This window comes from Amia ocellicauda, unplaced genomic scaffold (genome assembly GCF_036373705.1).
Source record: "Amia ocellicauda isolate fAmiCal2 unplaced genomic scaffold, fAmiCal2.hap1 HAP1_SCAFFOLD_175, whole genome shotgun sequence".
NCBI lineage: Eukaryota > Metazoa > Chordata > Actinopteri > Amiiformes > Amiidae > Amia > Amia ocellicauda.
This window is the reverse complement of record NW_027102738.1, coordinates 99,894-117,697: the sequence shown is the minus strand read 5'-3', so window position 1 is coordinate 117,697 and position 17,804 is coordinate 99,894.

Here is a 17,804-nt window from a genome sequence, read left to right as displayed (position 1 = left end):
CTAATTCGTGTCTCTAATCTTTTGTGTATTTGCTTTTCAGGTACATGTCAATTTTCCCAATTGTTGTTGTTTTGGTCATTGTGTGTTCGGGCTCTGTGAGCCTCAGAGCCGTGGGGGCGTTTCTGTGTACGTGTAAGATGTTTTTATTAAATTCTAGGTGGAATATTTCCATGGGGCTTTTGTCCCAATTGTTGTTATTGAGGTTCATGAGGGGACCCCACACTTCGCTCCCATATAGCAGGATTGGTTGGATGATGGAGTTTAATATTTTAATCCAAATAGTTATTGGTATTGTTGTTTTCCCAAATTGTGTCTTTATGGCATAAAATGCCCGGCGTGCCTTGTCTTTTAATGCGTTTATAGCCAGGCTGAAGCTCCCTGACGCACTGATGGTCAGGCCAAGGTAGTTGTATCTGGTGCAGTGCTCTAATCCAGTGCTGCCCAGAGTGAAGCGGTACCTGTTTCCCTGAGATGGGGCTTTTTTCTGGAAAACCATAACTCTGGTCTTGTCCAGATTGACTGCCAGGGCCCATTTCTGACAGTACTGCTCTAGCAGCGCCAGGTTCTGCTGAAGCCCCTGCTCTGTGGGCGACAGCAGCACCAGGTCGTCTGCGTAGAGCAGGAACTTGATCTCTGTGTCATGGAGAGTTAGGCTGCGGGCGTCAGACTGCTCCAACACTGTGGCCAACTCGATGATGTAGATGTTGAACAGTGTTGGACTCAGACTGCAGCCCTGTCTCACTCCCCGCCCCTGAGTGAAGAACTCTGTTCTTGAGTTGCCAATTTGAACTCCGCATTTGTTTTCAGAATACATTGATTTAATGATGTCATAAACTTTACCCCCTACACCACTCTGTAGAAGTTTATAAAATAATCCCTTGTGCCAGATTGAGTCAAATGCCTTTCTAAAGTCTACAAAACAGGCAAATATTTTTCCTTTATTGTTTTGGGTATATTTATTTATGAGGGTGTGTAGAGTGTAAATATGATCGGTTGTGCTGTGTTTTGGTAGGAAGCCAATCTGACTCTTATTCAGGACACTGTGCTTGGTAAGGAAGGCCAGTATCTGGGCGTTGATGATACTGCAGAACACCTTCCCCAGGTTACTGCTCACACAGCTGCCCCAGTAGTTATTGGGGTCTAATTTGTCTCCACTTTTAAAAATCGGGGTGATCAATCCTTGATTCCCGACCTCAGGGAAACACCCGGCTCTCAGCACCAGGTTAAAGAGTTTGAGCAGAGCCTCCTGCAGCTGCGGGCTGCTGTGCTTCAGCATCTCAGGGCTGATGCTGTCGGGGCCGCTGGCTTTCCTGGGTTTGAGGATTTTGAGTTGATGTTTTAGTTCCTGTATTGTAAATGGGTTATCTAAGGGATTTTGGTTATTCTTAATGATTTCTTCCAATTTATTTAGGTTTTTTAATATTTTAACCTGTTCTGGCTTTGGATTGTTTTCAACATTTTGGTAAAGTTTTTCAAAGTGTGTTTTCCAGATTTCTCCATTTTGAATTGGTATTTCATTTTTTGTTTTTGGGGTATTTATTCTGCCCATATAGTGGTCTTTTTTCTTACTGAGGAGTTGCTTGTAGTGCCGCAGGGCCTGGCAGTAGCTGAGGCGAGCCTCCTGGTTGTCGGGCTCTCTGTGTTTAGTGTTGGAGAGATGTCTCAGGTGTTTCCTAGAAGTTTCACACTCCTGGTCACACCACTGTTCTTTTTTTCTTTTAGACGATTTCATATTTTGGTTTTTAATTGTTTTAATGTTTGATTTTAAAGCCAGTCTCTCAAATATTTCATTCAGTGTTTTGGTGGCTGAGTTTATTCCGTTTTGGTTTATTTGATAGTGTGAGGATTGATATCTGTCTAACATGTTTTCAATCTCATCACTATTCAGGGCTCTTGTGTAGTTCTCTGTGCTGGGCTCTGACCATCTCTAACTGGGTGGCAGGGAGACCAGTTTTGTGGGAAGTTTGGCTCTGACTTGTGGCTGCGCTGATCTTTTTAGGTAAAGTGTTATTTGGCTGTGGTCTGATAGTGGAGATTGTTGTCTGACTATAAACGCATTGTTGGCTTGTGGGTCCAGGTCAGTTATGGCGTAGTCCACCACACTGCTGCCCAGAGCCGAGCAGTATGTGAATCTCCCCAGAGAGTACCCCCTGGTCCTGCCATTGATGATATATAGACCCAGGCTTTTACATAGGCGCACTACCTGCTTCCTGCTCTTGTTTACCACGCTGTCGTGGCTGTGTCAGTGTGGAGGTGTGTGTGTGGCACAGCGGGGAGTCTCCGAACAGGTGTGTGTTCCCCTCTGTATTGATGTAGTCCATCTCTCTGCCAGTCCTGGCATTGAGATCGCCACACAGCAGTACAGAGCCCAGGGTCTGGAAGTGGCAGATTTCGTTTTGAAGCTCATGAAAGCCTTCCTCATTATAGTAGGGGGAGTCTGCGGGTGGCATATAAATTGCACATAGGTATATATCTGTGTTATTTTGTAGGGTGTCTTTTCTGATTTTCATCCACAGGTGTGTGTCTCCTCTCTGTACTGGGCATAGGGCTGCTCGGAGCTCCTCCCTGTAACACACAATAATCCCCCACGAGGCCCTGCCACACCTGACTTTGGGTTTTTTATAGGAGGGCACAATCAGCTCCCTGTATCCATTGTATCCATCCAGTGTATAGACATATCTGCACAGCACCAAGTCTCTACAAGAATGAAAACATCTGAACTATTTACAGTGTTGATCAGTTCAGGGCCTGTGCTCTTCATTCCAAAAGTTGAGGAGCGTAAACCCTGCATATTCCAACTGCTTATTTTAAAGGACATGTTAATATATTTTATTATACTTGTCTCTTCTACATAAGAAAGTTTAATTTGTGGTCTACAACTGATATTATATTACTATTAATAATTATATATGGATATACATAATAATCACACAAAGATTTTATCTTTGCATCAAAATATCAGAATAATTAAATCACATTTTTTCTTACTCTCCATCTCCACAACCATATATATGTGTGTTGAGGCTCAGTTAACTCAGCAGTGTGGTACAGATGACACTGAGGAGTTGCCTTATCTGGGCCAGCTGGGCAGCATCGGGCCTCCAGGCTCTGGAAGCCGCTGCTGCGTGGCTGTGTGGCTGTGCTGGTCCCCGGCTGTCCGCTCTGCTGTGCTGGACGGGCCCTCTGGGGATGGGGGGGTGGGGAATGGGGCCGCGGGGTCTCAGGGGCTGGGGCTGGGGTGGAGCCGGTGGCTGGGGATGTGGCCGGGGGCTGGGGGGTTTGCTCCTGGTCTCGAGGTGGGGGTGTGTGGGGTTTCGGCCCAGGGTTGTGTCCTTGAGGACCTTTGAGATGATCCTCACACCCGTCTTGTTGAGGTGGACGTGGTCATACAGGTGATGTGGCTGGATGTCTCAGTGGTGTGCCAGGTGGACGTTGGGGAGGAGGGCACATCTTCGGGACACTTCTGCGTTGATGGCCTGGATGATGTGCAGGGGCACGTCTGTGCGGGGCAGCAGTGTGGAGATGGAAATTTTGGCAGTTGGGAATTCCTCTGTGGCTTTCGTTGCTACCTGTCTCAGGGCTGAGGCCACATCGCCCCTGCGGGCACTCAGGTCGTTAGTGCCGGTGTGGATGAGGATGTGTTTGACTTGGCAAAGCCTCCTCTTGGAGAGCAGCTCCAGGGCTCTCTGTGCTGTGGAGCACCAAAGCTTTTTCACTTTTCGCCCAGGGAAGAGGCGCCTCTCAACCAGGAACTTCCCATTGGATTCGCTCAGAATGACCACCTCTGCGTTGACCTGCCACTCCGGGTTTGCGTCGGGAGTGGTGGGGGCAGCGGGTGTGTTTTGGGGGAGTGGCGTTTCAGGGGGTTGTGTATTAGTGGCAGGTCTGGTGATAGTGGGTGTGTCAGGAGTGGTGGGGAGTGTGGGTGGATCAGTGGGTGCGTCAGGGGTTGGAGGTGTTGTGGGGTCAGTGCAGTGCAGTCTCTGTGCTCCAGTGATGTGTAGCTCCTCTCTTAGCTCCTCCAGCTGGCTCTGCAGGCTCCTTAGCTGGCTGTGCTGGGGTGTCCAGGTCAGCTCCTCCCTCGCTCTGCGCAGCTCCGTCCTCAGGGTTTGGCTCTGCTCCTCCAGGTCTCTCACTGCTGCTCTCAGCTCATGGATCTCAGCCTTGTGCTGCATCTTTAGTCTGTGCATCTCATCCCGGAGCTGATTGCACAAGGAGGTCTGGGCCAGGGTGCTCAAGGTCTGCTCCCTGAACTCCGCAAACTCCAGCTCCAGCACTGATAGGCATTCCTTTAGTGTTTTAATGTTGCTGGAGAGTTTTGGGGAGACAGGGGGGCAGTCTGTGGGAGATGGGGCACTGTCTGGCTCCGTGTGGCTGGGGGCAGACTGCAGGGTGGCCGGCTCTGGCTCTTGTTTCTCTACCTCAGTCTGCTGCTTTGAGGTGTGGAAGCCGAGAGCTAATTGGTCCAGGCTGCTCTCGCTGCCCTGCACCATGATGGTCCCGTTGTGGTATACATTAAAAGTGAGCATCACACTGTCTGTGTCTTTCTCTACCAGCACTGAGATCTGCCTGCCTCTGCTAATGCCCCTCTTGTTGTTATTGGGGTATGTCTGGCACAGGGTTTTGTGAAAGGCGGTGTAGAACAGTAGATTGTTCTTGACCCTGTTTTCTCCTTTACCGGTGTAGTCTAGGATGAGGGTCTCAGGAGATGCTCTCATCACAGCTTGTTTGTAGTCCTTCTTAGCCTGTGCAGAGCGAATGTCTTCAGGGTATCGGATTTCAAAAGGCAGCTCTGCAGTCAGACTGCTGTTCGATAGATTTCTATCAGTCTCAGTGGCAGTTGGGCTCTCTCCTACTGTCACTCTATTCAAATCGGAGCTCTGCATTTTCATTGGCTGAGTCAACTACTGAGAATGCTTATTTATTTTATTAATACATATTTTTTTGTTTAATTATTTGTCTCTTACCTCCAATTCTTGTCTTCAGCTTTTCTTTTCTGACTTTTCTTCCTGAACTGTCTCTCTGCTTTCTTCTTTTTGTGTTTCTCTTAAAATTATTATTTTTTGAATACTTTTTCTTCTGAATTTCTATTCCATGTCTTCTGTGTATGTTTATAGTGCTATATATTCATTTGTAAATGACAAATTAAATCCGCTTATGTATAAAAACAAATGTTTTTTAGGAGCTCATATTCCTCTCTCTCTCTCTCTCTCTCTCTCTCTCTCTCTCTTTCTCTCTCTCCCTTTTAATTCAATTCATTTGTATTGTCAAAGCAATTGGACATACATACATATACATACATACATACATACATACATACATACATACATACATCTACACGGAAAATAAATAATAGAATTATGAATCACAATAAGATGTAATGAAGTACAGAAAATGAAAATGTAAAAAAATGTGATCTTTAATACATATAAATAAAGAAAATAGGTTTACTATTTCCAGATTCCTTTTTTGAAATACAATGACATGCATAACAAACAAGTATTTACATTATATTTACAGCCGGTGCTCGTGTGTCACTGTGTCCCTCAGGCTGTGGTAGGCGCTGACATATTGGGCAGCCAGGGTGGCTGTGTGTCCCTCCCCCAGGAGGACTGGCGTTTTTCTTTTTTCTCAGTTTTGTCACAGGTTGGGTGGTCATCCATTATGTTGTTACAGAATTTGTCCCTTATTTTGGGCTAAAGCTTTCCGTGGAGGGGAACGTGGATCAGTTTGTACCATTTTTGGGAGAATCTGCCTTGTTGGGGCGGAGCTGTGACCAGGTGAACAGCAGATCGGGCATAGGTGGGCATGTGGGCAGAGGAGTTGGAAGGCCGGTCAAGCAAATAAGCTTGCTAAGGTACGCAGCAGCAGCAAGCATCCCCCACATCCAGCCAGCCAGCCAGTCTGGCTGGCAGTGACTGAGTGGTTGTCAGACGGCAAGCAACGGAATGTACGTGCTCTGTGATGTCATAGCAGTCAGCTGAGAGAGGCTCGTGATGTCATCGCTGAGCTGGCTGGCTGGCTGGCTCTGTGTGTGTGTGTGTATGTCTGTGTGTGTGTGTGTGTGTCTGTTTGTCTGTTTTTCAGTCTGTCTGTCTCTCTCTCTCTCTCTCTCTCTCTCTCTCCCTCTCAATTCAATTCATTTGTATTGTCAAAGCAATTGGACATACATACATTCATACATACATATATATATATATATATATATATATACATACATACATGCATACATGCTAGAAAGTCATTACTATGTTATCTTAAAGGCTAACTAAGCAGAACATATATCATTATAGAACAGAGTCCATAGGTCTACACATGGTTTTAGGGAACAGGCACGTAGGTCATACCGTTTGACATTGTTTCCAAGGTTCTCATCGTAAATAACAAACAGAAATCAAACTAGCTTCTGGCCTGACCTTCTAGCTTGACTCTATCTTTCCGCCTTATATACTTGGTGAATAATTGAGGAAGTAGCACCAAGTGACCACATTAGGCTGCCTGAGGGTTTCTGGGGAGTGTAGTTGTCTAGGGTCGGTTTTCTTCCCTAGAGTGCAGACCTTGCAGCAGACCTGGCCTGACATGTCTGCCATGTATGACCCTGCCCCTTGGTTTGTCCCACATCCTCCCCCCCAGCTGCGACCCCATAGGTCGAGCGACAGCCGCAAAAAAGCATGCACCCGGGACAGCCCATCAACATTCCCCATGGCCTTCCCTGGCCTGTGCTGCAGGGTGAAATGAAAATGTTGGAGACTCAAAAACCACCTCATCACACGGGCATTCCTGTCTTTCGAACGATGCATCCAAGTGAGGGGGGCATGGTCAGTGATCAGGGTGAAGTGCCTGCCCAACAAATAGTATCGAAGACTGTCCAAAGCCCACTTCACTGCCAAACATTCTTCTTCAACTACCAAATAATTTATTTAATTGGATTCCAACTTTCTGCTAAGGAACAACACCGGGTGTTCGTGATCACCCATTCTTTGGGACAAAACCACTCCGATCCCCACCTCAGAGGCGTCCGTCTGGACTATAAATTCTTTCTGAAAGTCTGGTACCATTAAAACGGGGTTGCGGCAGAGCGCCTCCTGTAGGCTCCGGAAAGCCCGGTTTGCTGTATCACCCCATCTAACCATATTGGGTTCTGTAGCCTTAGTCATATCAGTCAGATGGGCCGCTAAGGTAGCATAGTTGGGAATAAACCTCCGGTAATACCCAGTTAACCCTAAAAATGCCCTAACCTGCTTTTTATTGACAGGCCTAGGCCAAGAGTTTATGGCTTCAACCTTGGATATTTGGGGTTTCACCATACCCCTCCCTACTGTATAGCCCAAGTATTTGGCCTCTTCCAACCCCAAATTGCATTTGGTTGGATTAGCCATCAGGCCTGCTGCATGTATTGAATCCAATACCGCTTGGAGCTGAGACAAATGTGATTCCCAATCTGGACTGTGAATGACCACATCATCTAAATATGCTGCCGCATACGTCCTGTGTGGTCTAAGTATGTGGTCCATCAACCTTTGAAAGGTGGCAGGAGCACCATGCAGGCCAAAGGGCATCACTGTGTAGTGAAACAGACCATCTGGGGTTGCAAAGGCTGTTTTTTCTTTGGCACCCGGGGTCAAGGGAATCTGCCAGTAGCCCTTGGCTAAGTCAATAGTTGAAATATAGCGAGCATTCCCAATATTCTCTAACAATTCATCTACTCGGGGCATTGGGTATGCATCAAACTTTGAAATTTCATTAACCTTTCTAAAATCATTACAGAATCTCCAGGAGCCATCAGGTTTGGAAACCATGACTATAGGGCTGGACCACTCACTGTGGGATTCTTCAATAACCCCTGCCTCCAGCATTTCCTTAACCTCATTTCTAATAGTGTTCCTGCGAGCTTCTGGTACCCTGTAAGGCCTCATATTTACCTTCTTTCCTGGGAGAGACACAATGTTGTGAGCGACTAAATGGGTACGCCCCGGTATGCCTGAGAAAACTTCCCTATTACGTATTATCAAGTCGTTCACCTCCTTCAACTGGTCAGGTGACAAGGCAGCTGCAATATTCACCTTCGGTGTCCCTAGTGGCTGAGGGGGGTAAGTCAACATCAACACTTCCCTGTCCTTCCAGGCTTTTATTAAGTTGACATGATATATTTGTTCTGGGGGTCGGCGGCCGGGTTGCTGAACCTTATAGTTCACTTCCCGTATTCGCTCTATAATCTCATAAGGTCCCATCCACGTAGCCAGAAATTTACATTCTACAGTGGGAACCAACACCAACACCCTATCACCAGGCTGGAACACCCTCAGTGTAGCCTGACGATTATAGGCGAATTGTTGGTGTTCCTGTGCCTGCCTTAGGTGCTCTCTCACAATGGGAGTGACTGTGGCTATTCTCTCTTGCATAGCATTGATGTGCTCGACTACACTCCGGAAAGGAGTGGACTCGTGTTCCCACGTTTCACGGGCTATGTCTAATATCCCCCTGGGGTGCCTCCCATATAACAGTTCAAAAGGCGAAAAGCCCAGGGAAGCCTGTGGGACTTCCCTAATGGCAGACATCAAGTAGGGCAGCATGAATTCCCAATTTTTCCCATCCTTATCGATTACCTTTCTTAGCATGGACTTCAGGGTCCTATTAAATCTCTCAACCAACCCATCTGTTTGTGGGTGGTAGACTGATGTTCTCAACTGCTTAACCTGCAACAATTTACACAGATCGGTCATAACCTTAGACATAAAGGGTGTGCCCTGATCTGTTAATATCTCCCTCGGTATCCCCACCCTACTACACATCAACATTAGCTCTTTTGCAATACCTTTTGAAGCCATGGTCCGCAGTGGAATGGCTTCTGGGTACCTGGTGGCATAATCCAAAATAACCAGTATATACTGATGCCCTCTGGCTGATTTCGGGAGAGGTCCCACCACATCCATAGCTATCCTAGCAAAGGGGGTCTCTATGATGGGCAAAGGGACCAGTGGGCTTCTGAAGGCTGGTTTAGGAGCATGTAGTTGACATTCAGGACATGAGCTACAATGTTCTGTCACGTCTGCATGTACGCCTGGCCAGTAAAACCTCCTCAGGAGTCTATCCTTGGTTTTGTCCATCCCCAGATGTCCCCCCAGGATATGCCCATGTGCCAGATTGAGAACTGTTCGTCTGAATGGGGTGGGAACTAGCAATTGCTCCACAATGTCCACCCCTATCTTATTTACACGGTACAATAGGTCATTTTTTACCATAAAATAAGGATAAGCTGTTGGCGGGTCTGCAGTAGTCATAGGGGTCCCATTTACTACCTTCACATTTTCTTTAGCATAGTGTAGAGTGAGATCTCGCACCTGTGCGCTGCCAAAATCAGTGGGGAGTCCCTCTAACACTGACACTTCTACATTGTCAGCTTCAGGGGTCTCTATGAATGGATTCTCACCCACCCTGCTAGTGCTGGGTTCCTCACCCTCCATAGGGTCATCTACGTCACTACATTCCACCCCTATGTTTTCAGTTTAATTTTCCCCAACCAAAACCTTCACTGTCGACTCAACTGGAACCAGGTCTACTTTTAGCTCTAGTTGTGGGATCGAGGCAACTTCTGGCTTACAGTTTTCAGTGTGCATTTCCAATTTACTATGTTTTCTATCTAGTTTTCCAAAATTAGGAAAATATCGTCCCAGTATCACATCATATGGCATGTTGGGTACCACACCGACTTCGTAATCTAGTTTCCCGGCCTCTGTCTGTATGTTTACAAGGGCTGTGGGATAGGGGCGTGTGTCACCATGTGTGCATGTGATACTGAGCTCCTGATGTCTATCCAGCTTGTTGGTCGCTACTAATTTTTCTGTGACCAGTGTAACCATACTGCCAGAGTCGAGTAGAGCAGCCACTTCTTTCTCATCGACTATCACTGTACACATGTGTTTTGGATTAGGTACTCCGCCTATGAAAACATCCGTCCCAACAGGGCAGGCATAAAATACCGGTTTCTCTTTCCCCATATCACACACATTACATTGCATTGGTTCCTCTCTACCTGGGCAGTGGGCCGCAATATGTCCTACTTTGTCACAATTGTAGCAGACAATTGGTTGTGATGGTGACCCCCTATAACCCTTAGTCTCGGCTTTAGGCCCCACCTTTGCCCCCCCCAGTCTTGCTCTTTTCTTCCAACCCAGCGCGTCATGTTTCCCAGAGTACTTTGGAACCATCTTACCCGGTCCGCTGGTTCGTCATGGCCTGGGGAACGAGTTTTTAACCTCCGGTACATGCTCTGCTGCTCCGGCTGTATAGAACCGCTCTACAATGGCCACCAAGGTGTCAGCGGACAGCACCTCATTCTGGCCAACCCAGCGTCGAACGTCCTTGGGAAAAACAGCGTTGGTAGTTGTCAAGGACTATGGCCTCCACCACCTCGGCTGATGAATGGACCTCTGGCTGTAGCCATTTCCTGGCCAGATGGATCAGATCAAACATCTGCGTTCGGATTGGTTGTCCTGGTTGGTAGGCCCACTGCTGAAACCGATGTGCCCTCACTGCGGTGGTCACGCCCAATCGGGTCATTATCTCCGCTTTCAATTTATCATAGTCCTGGGCGTCCTTCAGCTCCAGATCAAAGTACGCTTTCTGTGCATCCCCTGCCAGATAAGGTGCCACAAGCCCTGCCCAGGAATCTTTTGGCCATCCCTCTCTCTGCTGTCCTCTCAAAGGTCATAAGGAAGGCCTCAACATCGTCCTGTTTTGTCATTTTCTGCAGAAAGTGATTGGTGCGGGGAGTGGAATGGGTTGCAGCCCCCTGTGGCCCAATCCTGGTTGCAAGTGCTTCAACACTCTCTTTCAGCTCTTTAGTCACCTTTTCCTGCTCTTCTCTAAACATTTTATTTGTATCATGCTGGACCTGCAGTGCTTCCTGATGCATCCGCATAGCATCCTGGTGAGCCACCTGCTGCACCCTGGTCGCTTCCTGTTGGGCTATTACAGCCTGTAGTTTTATTTTTTTGGATAAAAAAATTCACTCAGCCAGTCTGGGTTTCATGAGGTGCTGCCCGCATTCTACACCAAATGTGACAAAACGCCTTGGCTGTACACATGTGCGGGTCTTCTCTGTGATCTTCTTAGGAGTAAAAACCAGTCATGACCCAGGGAGGAGGTTGCAAATACAGGGCTGTGCCTGTATGTTTACTTCAAACAAAACAAATCTGAAAACAAAACCTAACTCACACTGGAGTTGTAACTAATCTTACATAATCATTCTATTTTAAACAAAGTCTGGAATAAATAAGTCTTGGCTTTCTCCTTATGAGCTACCTCTGTTTTCCAGATAACTCACCCTATTGTCTCTCACTTCTCTCTCTCTCAGGCCCGCCTTATATACCTGGTGAATAATTGAGGAAGTAACACCAAGTGACCACATTAGGTGCTAGAATGGCTGCCTGAGGGTTTCTGGGGAGTGTAGTTGCCTAGGGTCGGTATTCTACCCTAGAGTACACACCTTGCAGCAGACCTGGCCTGACATATCTGCCATGTATGACCCTGCCCCTTGGTTTGTCACAATACATACATACATACATATACACGGAAAATAAATAATAGAATTATGAATCACAATAAGATGTAATGACGTACAGAAAAAGAAAATGTAATAAAATGTGATCTTTAATACATACAAATAAAGAAAATAGGTATACCATTTCCAGATTCCTTTTTTGAAATACAATGACATGCATTACAAACGAGTATTTACATTATATTTACAGCCGGTGCTCGTGTGTCACTGTGTCCCTCAGGCTGTGGTTGGCGCTGACATATTGGGCAGAATGTGTCCCTTATTTTGGGCTAAAGCTTTCTGTGGAATGGAACGTGGATCAGTTTGTACCATTTTTGGGAGGATCTGCCTTGTTGGGGCGGAGCTGTGATCCAGGTGAACAGCAGATCGGGCATAGGTGGGCATGTGGGCAGAGGAGTAGGAAGGCCGGTCAAGCAAATAAGCTTGCTAAGGTACACAGCAGCAGCAAGCAGCCCCCCCATCCAGCCAGCCAGCCAGTCTGGCTGGCAGTGACTGAGTGGTTGACAGACGGCAAGCAACGGAATGTTCATGCTCTGTGATGTCATAGCAGTCAGCTGAGAGAGGCTTGTGATGTCATCGCTGAGCTGGCTGGCTGGCTGGCTGGCTGGCTGTGTGTGTGTCTGTGTGTGTGTGTGTGTGTCTGTTTGTGTTTGTCAGTCTGTCTGTCTCTCTCTCTCTCTCTCTCTCTCCCTCTCAATTCAATTCATTTGTATTGTCAAAGCAATTGGACATACATACATACATACATACATGCTAGAAAATCATTACTATGTTATCTTAAAGGCTAACTAAGCAGAACATATTTCATTATAGAACAGAGTTCATAGATCTACACATGGTTTTAAGGAACAGGCACGTAGGTCATACCGTTTGACATTGTCTCCAAGGTTCTCATCGTAAATAACAAACAGAAATCAAACTACCTTATGGCCTCCTGACCTTCTAGCTTGACCTTATCTTTCTTAAGTATACAAGAGAGAAAAACAGGTTTGAGAAAATCATTTCTAACTTTCCTTCCATACAATAATACATACATACATACATATGGAAAATAAATAATAGAATTATGGATCTCAATATAATGTAATGAAGTACAGAAAAAGAAAATGTAATAAAATGTGATCTTTAATACATTCAAATAAAGAAAATAGGTTTACTATTTCCAGATTCCTTTTTGAAATACAATGACATGCATTACAAACGAGTATTTACATTATATTTACAGCCGGTGCTCGTGTGTCACTGTGTCCCTCAGGCTGTGGTAGGCGCTGACATATTGGGCAGCCAGGGTGGCTGTGTGTCGCTCCACCAGGAGGACTGAGCGTTTTTCTTTTTTCTCAGTTTTGTCTCAGGTTGGGTGGGCATTCGTTATGTTGTTACAGAATGTGTCCCTTATTTTGGGCTAAAGCTTTCCGTGGAGGGGAACGTGGATCAGTTTGTACCATTTTTGGGAGGATCTGCCTTGTTGGGGCGGAGCTGTGATCCAGGTGAACAGTAGATCGGGCTTAGGTGGGCATTTGGGCATAGGAGTAGGAAGGCCGGTCAGGCAAATTAGCTTGCTAAGATACGCAGCAGCAGCAAGCAGCCCCCCCATCCAGCCAGCCAGCCAGTCTGGCTGGCAGTGACTGAGTGGTTGACAGACGGCAAGCAACGGAATGTACGTGCTCTGTGATGTCATAGCAGTCAGCTGAGAGAGGCTCGTGATGTCATGGCTGAGCTGGCTGGCTGTCTGGCTGGCTGGCTCTGTGTGTGTGTGTGTGTGTGTGTGTGTGTGTGTGTGTGCGTGTGTCTGTCTGTCTGTCAATTCATTTCAATTCAATTCAAAGGTGCTTTATTGGAATGATCTATCACAATATTGCCAAAGCAGATACAAATGTTCTATCAATCAAGACAAAACATTGCAATACAAGATTCAGTGGAACAAATATAGTACACATTGAAATAAAATTAAGTAGGATATAAACCATATTTGTTGTTTGTATCAAAATTTGTGTCATGACATCAGAAAAATCACTGTTTTTATTTTGTTTTGCAAATGGAGTGCCACAGGCTGGTGTCTACACACTGTCTCGCAGGCTGTGGCAGGTGGATACATATTGCGCTGCTAAGAAGGCAGTGCGCTCCTCCTCTCCCAGCAGGACGGGGAGTTTGCAGCAATCGGGGATCATGCTGAACTCAGGGATATGCATTTTTAATATTTTAAAGTATGTCTCCCTGATTTTTGTGTATTTAGGGCAGGACAGCAGGAAATGCGCCTGTGTTTCGACCTCCCCTAGGTCACACTGGCTGCACAGCCGCTCTTCTCTGGCAACCCAGAATTTTCTGTAGCGGCCTTTTTCAATGGCGAGGCTGTGGTCACTGAGCCTGTATTTAGTTAGATTTTGTCTCTCTTTTATATTTTGGATTTTTAAGTATTCAGCCAATGTAATGTTTCTATTCAGGGCCCGGTAGCATTCCAATTTGTTTTGTAATTCTAATTCGTGTCTCTAATCTTTTGTGTATTTGCTTTTCAGGTACATGTCAATTTTCCCAATTGTTGTTGTTTTGGTCATTGTGTGTTCGGGCTCTGTGAGCCTCAGAGCCGTGGGGGCGTTTCTGTGTACGTGTAAGATGTTTTTATTAAATTCTAGGTGGAATATTTCCATGGGGCTTTTGTCCCAATTGTTGTTATTGAGGTTCATGAGGGGACCCCACACTTCGCTCCCATATAGCAGGATTGGTTGGATGATGGAGTTTAATATTTTAATCCAAATAGTTATTGGTATTGTTGTTTTCCCAAATTGTGTCTTTATGGCATAAAATGCCCGGCGTGCCTTGTCTTTTAATGCGTTTATAGCCAGGCTGAAGCTCCCTGACGCACTGATGGTCAGGCCAAGGTAGTTGTATCTGGTGCAGTGCTCTAATCCAGTGCTGCCCAGAGTGAAGCGGTACCTGTTTCCCTGAGATGGGGCTTTTTTCTGGAAAACCATAACTCTGGTCTTGTCCAGATTGACTGCCAGGGCCCATTTCTGACAGTACTGCTCTAGCAGCGCCAGGTTCTGCTGAAGCCCCTGCTCTGTGGGCGACAGCAGCACCAGGTCGTCTGCGTAGAGCAGGAACTTGATCTCTGTGTCATGGAGAGTTAGGCTGCGGGCGTCAGACTGCTCCAACACTGTGGCCAACTCGATGATGTAGATGTTGAACAGTGTTGGACTCAGACTGCAGCCCTGTCTCACTCCCCGCCCCTGAGTGAAGAACTCTGTTCTTGAGTTGCCAATTTGAACTCCGCATTTGTTTTCAGAATACATTGATTTAATGATGTCATAAACTTTACCCCCTACACCACTCTGTAGAAGTTTATAAAATAATCCCTTGTGCCAGATTGAGTCAAATGCCTTTCTAAAGTCTACAAAACAGGCAAATATTTTTCCTTTATTGTTTTGGGTATATTTATTTATGAGGGTGTGTAGAGTGTAAATATGATCGGTTGTGCGGTGTTTTGGTAGGAAGCCAATCTGACTCTTATTCAGGACACTGTGCTTGGTAAGGAAGGCCAGTATCTGGGCGTTGATGATACTGCAGAACACCTTCCCCAGGTTACTGCTCACACAGCTGCCCCAGTAGTTATTGGGGTCTAATTTGTCTCCACTTTTAAAAATCGGGGTGATCAATCCTTGATTCCCGACCTCAGGGAAACACCCGGCTCTCAGCACCAGGTTAAAGAGTTTGAGCAGAGCCTCCTGCAGCTGCGGGCTGCTGTGCTTCAGCATCTCAGGGCTGATGCTGTCGGGGCCGCTGGCTTTCCTGGGTTTGAGGATTTTGAGTTGATGTTTTAGTTCCTGTATTGTAAATGGGTTATCTAAGGGATTTTGGTTATTCTTAATGATTTCTTCCAATTTATTTAGGTTTTTTAATATTTTAACCTGTTCTGGCTTTGGATTGTTTTCAACATTTTGGTAAAGTTTTTCAAAGTGTGTTTTCCAGATTTCTCCATTTTGAATTGGTATTTCATTTTTTGTTTTTGGGGTATTTATTCTGCCCATATAGTGGTCTTTTTTCTTACTGAGGAGTTGCTTGTAGTGCCGCAGGGCCTGGCAGTAGCTGAGGCGAGCCTCCTGGTTGTCGGGCTCTCTGTGTTTAGTGTTGGAGAGATGTCTCAGGTGTTTCCTAGAAGTTTCACACTCCTGGTCACACCACTGTTCTTTTTTTCTTTTAGACGATTTCATATTTTGGTTTTTAATTGTTTTAATGTTTGATTTTAAAGCCAGTCTCTCAAATATTTCATTCAGTGTTTTGGTGGCTGAGTTTATTCCGTTTTGGTTTATTTGATAGTGTGAGGATTGATATCTGTCTAACATGTTTTCAATCTCATCACTATTCAGGGCTCTTGTGTAGTTCTCTGTGCTGGGCTCTGACCATCTCTAACTGGGTGGCAGGGAGACCAGTTTTGTGGGAAGTTTGGCTCTGACTTGTGGCTGCGCTGATCTTTTTAGGTAAAGTGTTATTTGGCTGTGGTCTGATAGTGGAGATTGTTGTCTGACTATAAACGCATTGTTGGCTTGTGGGTCCAGGTCAGTTATGGCGTAGTCCACCACACTGCTGCCCAGAGCCGAGCAGTATGTGAATCTCCCCAGAGAGTACCCCCTGGTCCTGCCATTGATGATATATAGACCCAGGCTTTTACATAGGCGCACTACCTGCTTCCTGCTCTTGTTTACCACGCTGTCGTGGCTGTGTCAGTGTGGAGGTGTGTGTGTGGCACAGCGGGGAGTCTCCGAACAGGTGTGTGTTCCCCTCTGTATTGATGTAGTCCATCTCTCTGCCAGTCCTGGCATTGAGATCGCCACACAGCAGTACAGAGCCCAGGGTCTGGAAGTGGCAGATTTCGTTTTGAAGCTCATGAAAGCCTTCCTCATTATAGTAGGGGGAGTCTGCGGGTGGCATATAAATTGCACATAGGTATATATCTGTGTTATTTTGTAGGGTGTCTTTTCTGATTTTCATCCACAGGTGTGTGTCTCCTCTCTGTACTGGGCATAGGGCTGCTCGGAGCTCCTCCCTGTACCACACGATAATCCCCCACGAGGCCCTGCCACACCTGACTTTGGGTTTTTTATAGGAGGGCACAATCAGCTCCCTGTATCCATTGTATCCATCCAGTGTATAGACATATCTGCACAGCACCAAGTCTCTACAAGAATGAAAACATCTGAACTATTTACAGTGTTGATCAGTTCAGGGCCTGTGCTCTTCATTCCAAAAGTTGAGGAGCGTAAACCCTGCATATTCCAACTGCTTATTTTAAAGGACATGTTAATATATTTTATTATACTTGTCTCTTCTACATAAGAAAGTTTAATTTGTGGTCTACAACTGATATTATATTACTATTAATAATTATATATGGATATACATAATAATCACACAAAGATTTTATCTTTGCATCAAAATATCAGAATAATTAAATCACATTTTTTCTTACTCTCCATCTCCACAACCATATATATGTGTGTTGAGGCTCAGTTAACTCAGCAGTGTGGTACAGATGACACTGAGGAGTTGCCTTATCTGGGCCAGCTGGGCAGCATCGGGCCTCCAGGCTCTGGAAGCCGCTGCTGCGTGGCTGTGTGGCTGTGCTGGTCCCCGGCTGTCCGCTCTGCTGTGCTGGACGGGCCCTCTGGGGATGGGGGGGTGGGGAATGGGGCCGCGGGGTCTCAGGGGCTGGGGCTGGGGTGGAGCCGGTGGCTGGGGATGTGGCCGGGGGCTGGGGGGTTTGCTCCTGGTCTCGAGGTGGGGGTGTGTGGGGTTTCGGCCCAGGGTTGTGTCCTTGAGGACCTTTGAGATGATCCTCACACCCGTCTTGTTGAGGTGGACGTGGTCATACAGGTGATGTGGCTGGATGTCTCAGTGGTGTGCCAGGTGGACGTTGGGGAGGAGGGCACATCTTCGGGACACTTCTGCGTTGATGGCCTGGATGATGTGCAGGGGCACGTCTGTGCGGGGCAGCAGTGTGGAGATGGAAATTTTGGCAGTTGGGAATTCCTCTGTGGCTTTCGTTGCTACCTGTCTCAGGGCTGAGGCCACATCGCCCCTGCGGGCACTCAGGTCGTTAGTGCCGGTGTGGATGAGGATGTGTTTGACTTGGTAAAGCCTCCTCTTGGAGAGCAGCTCCAGGGCTCTCTGTGCTGTGGAGCACCAAAGCTTTTTCACTTTTCGCCCAGGGAAGAGGCGCCTCTCAACCAGGAACTTCCCATTGGATTCG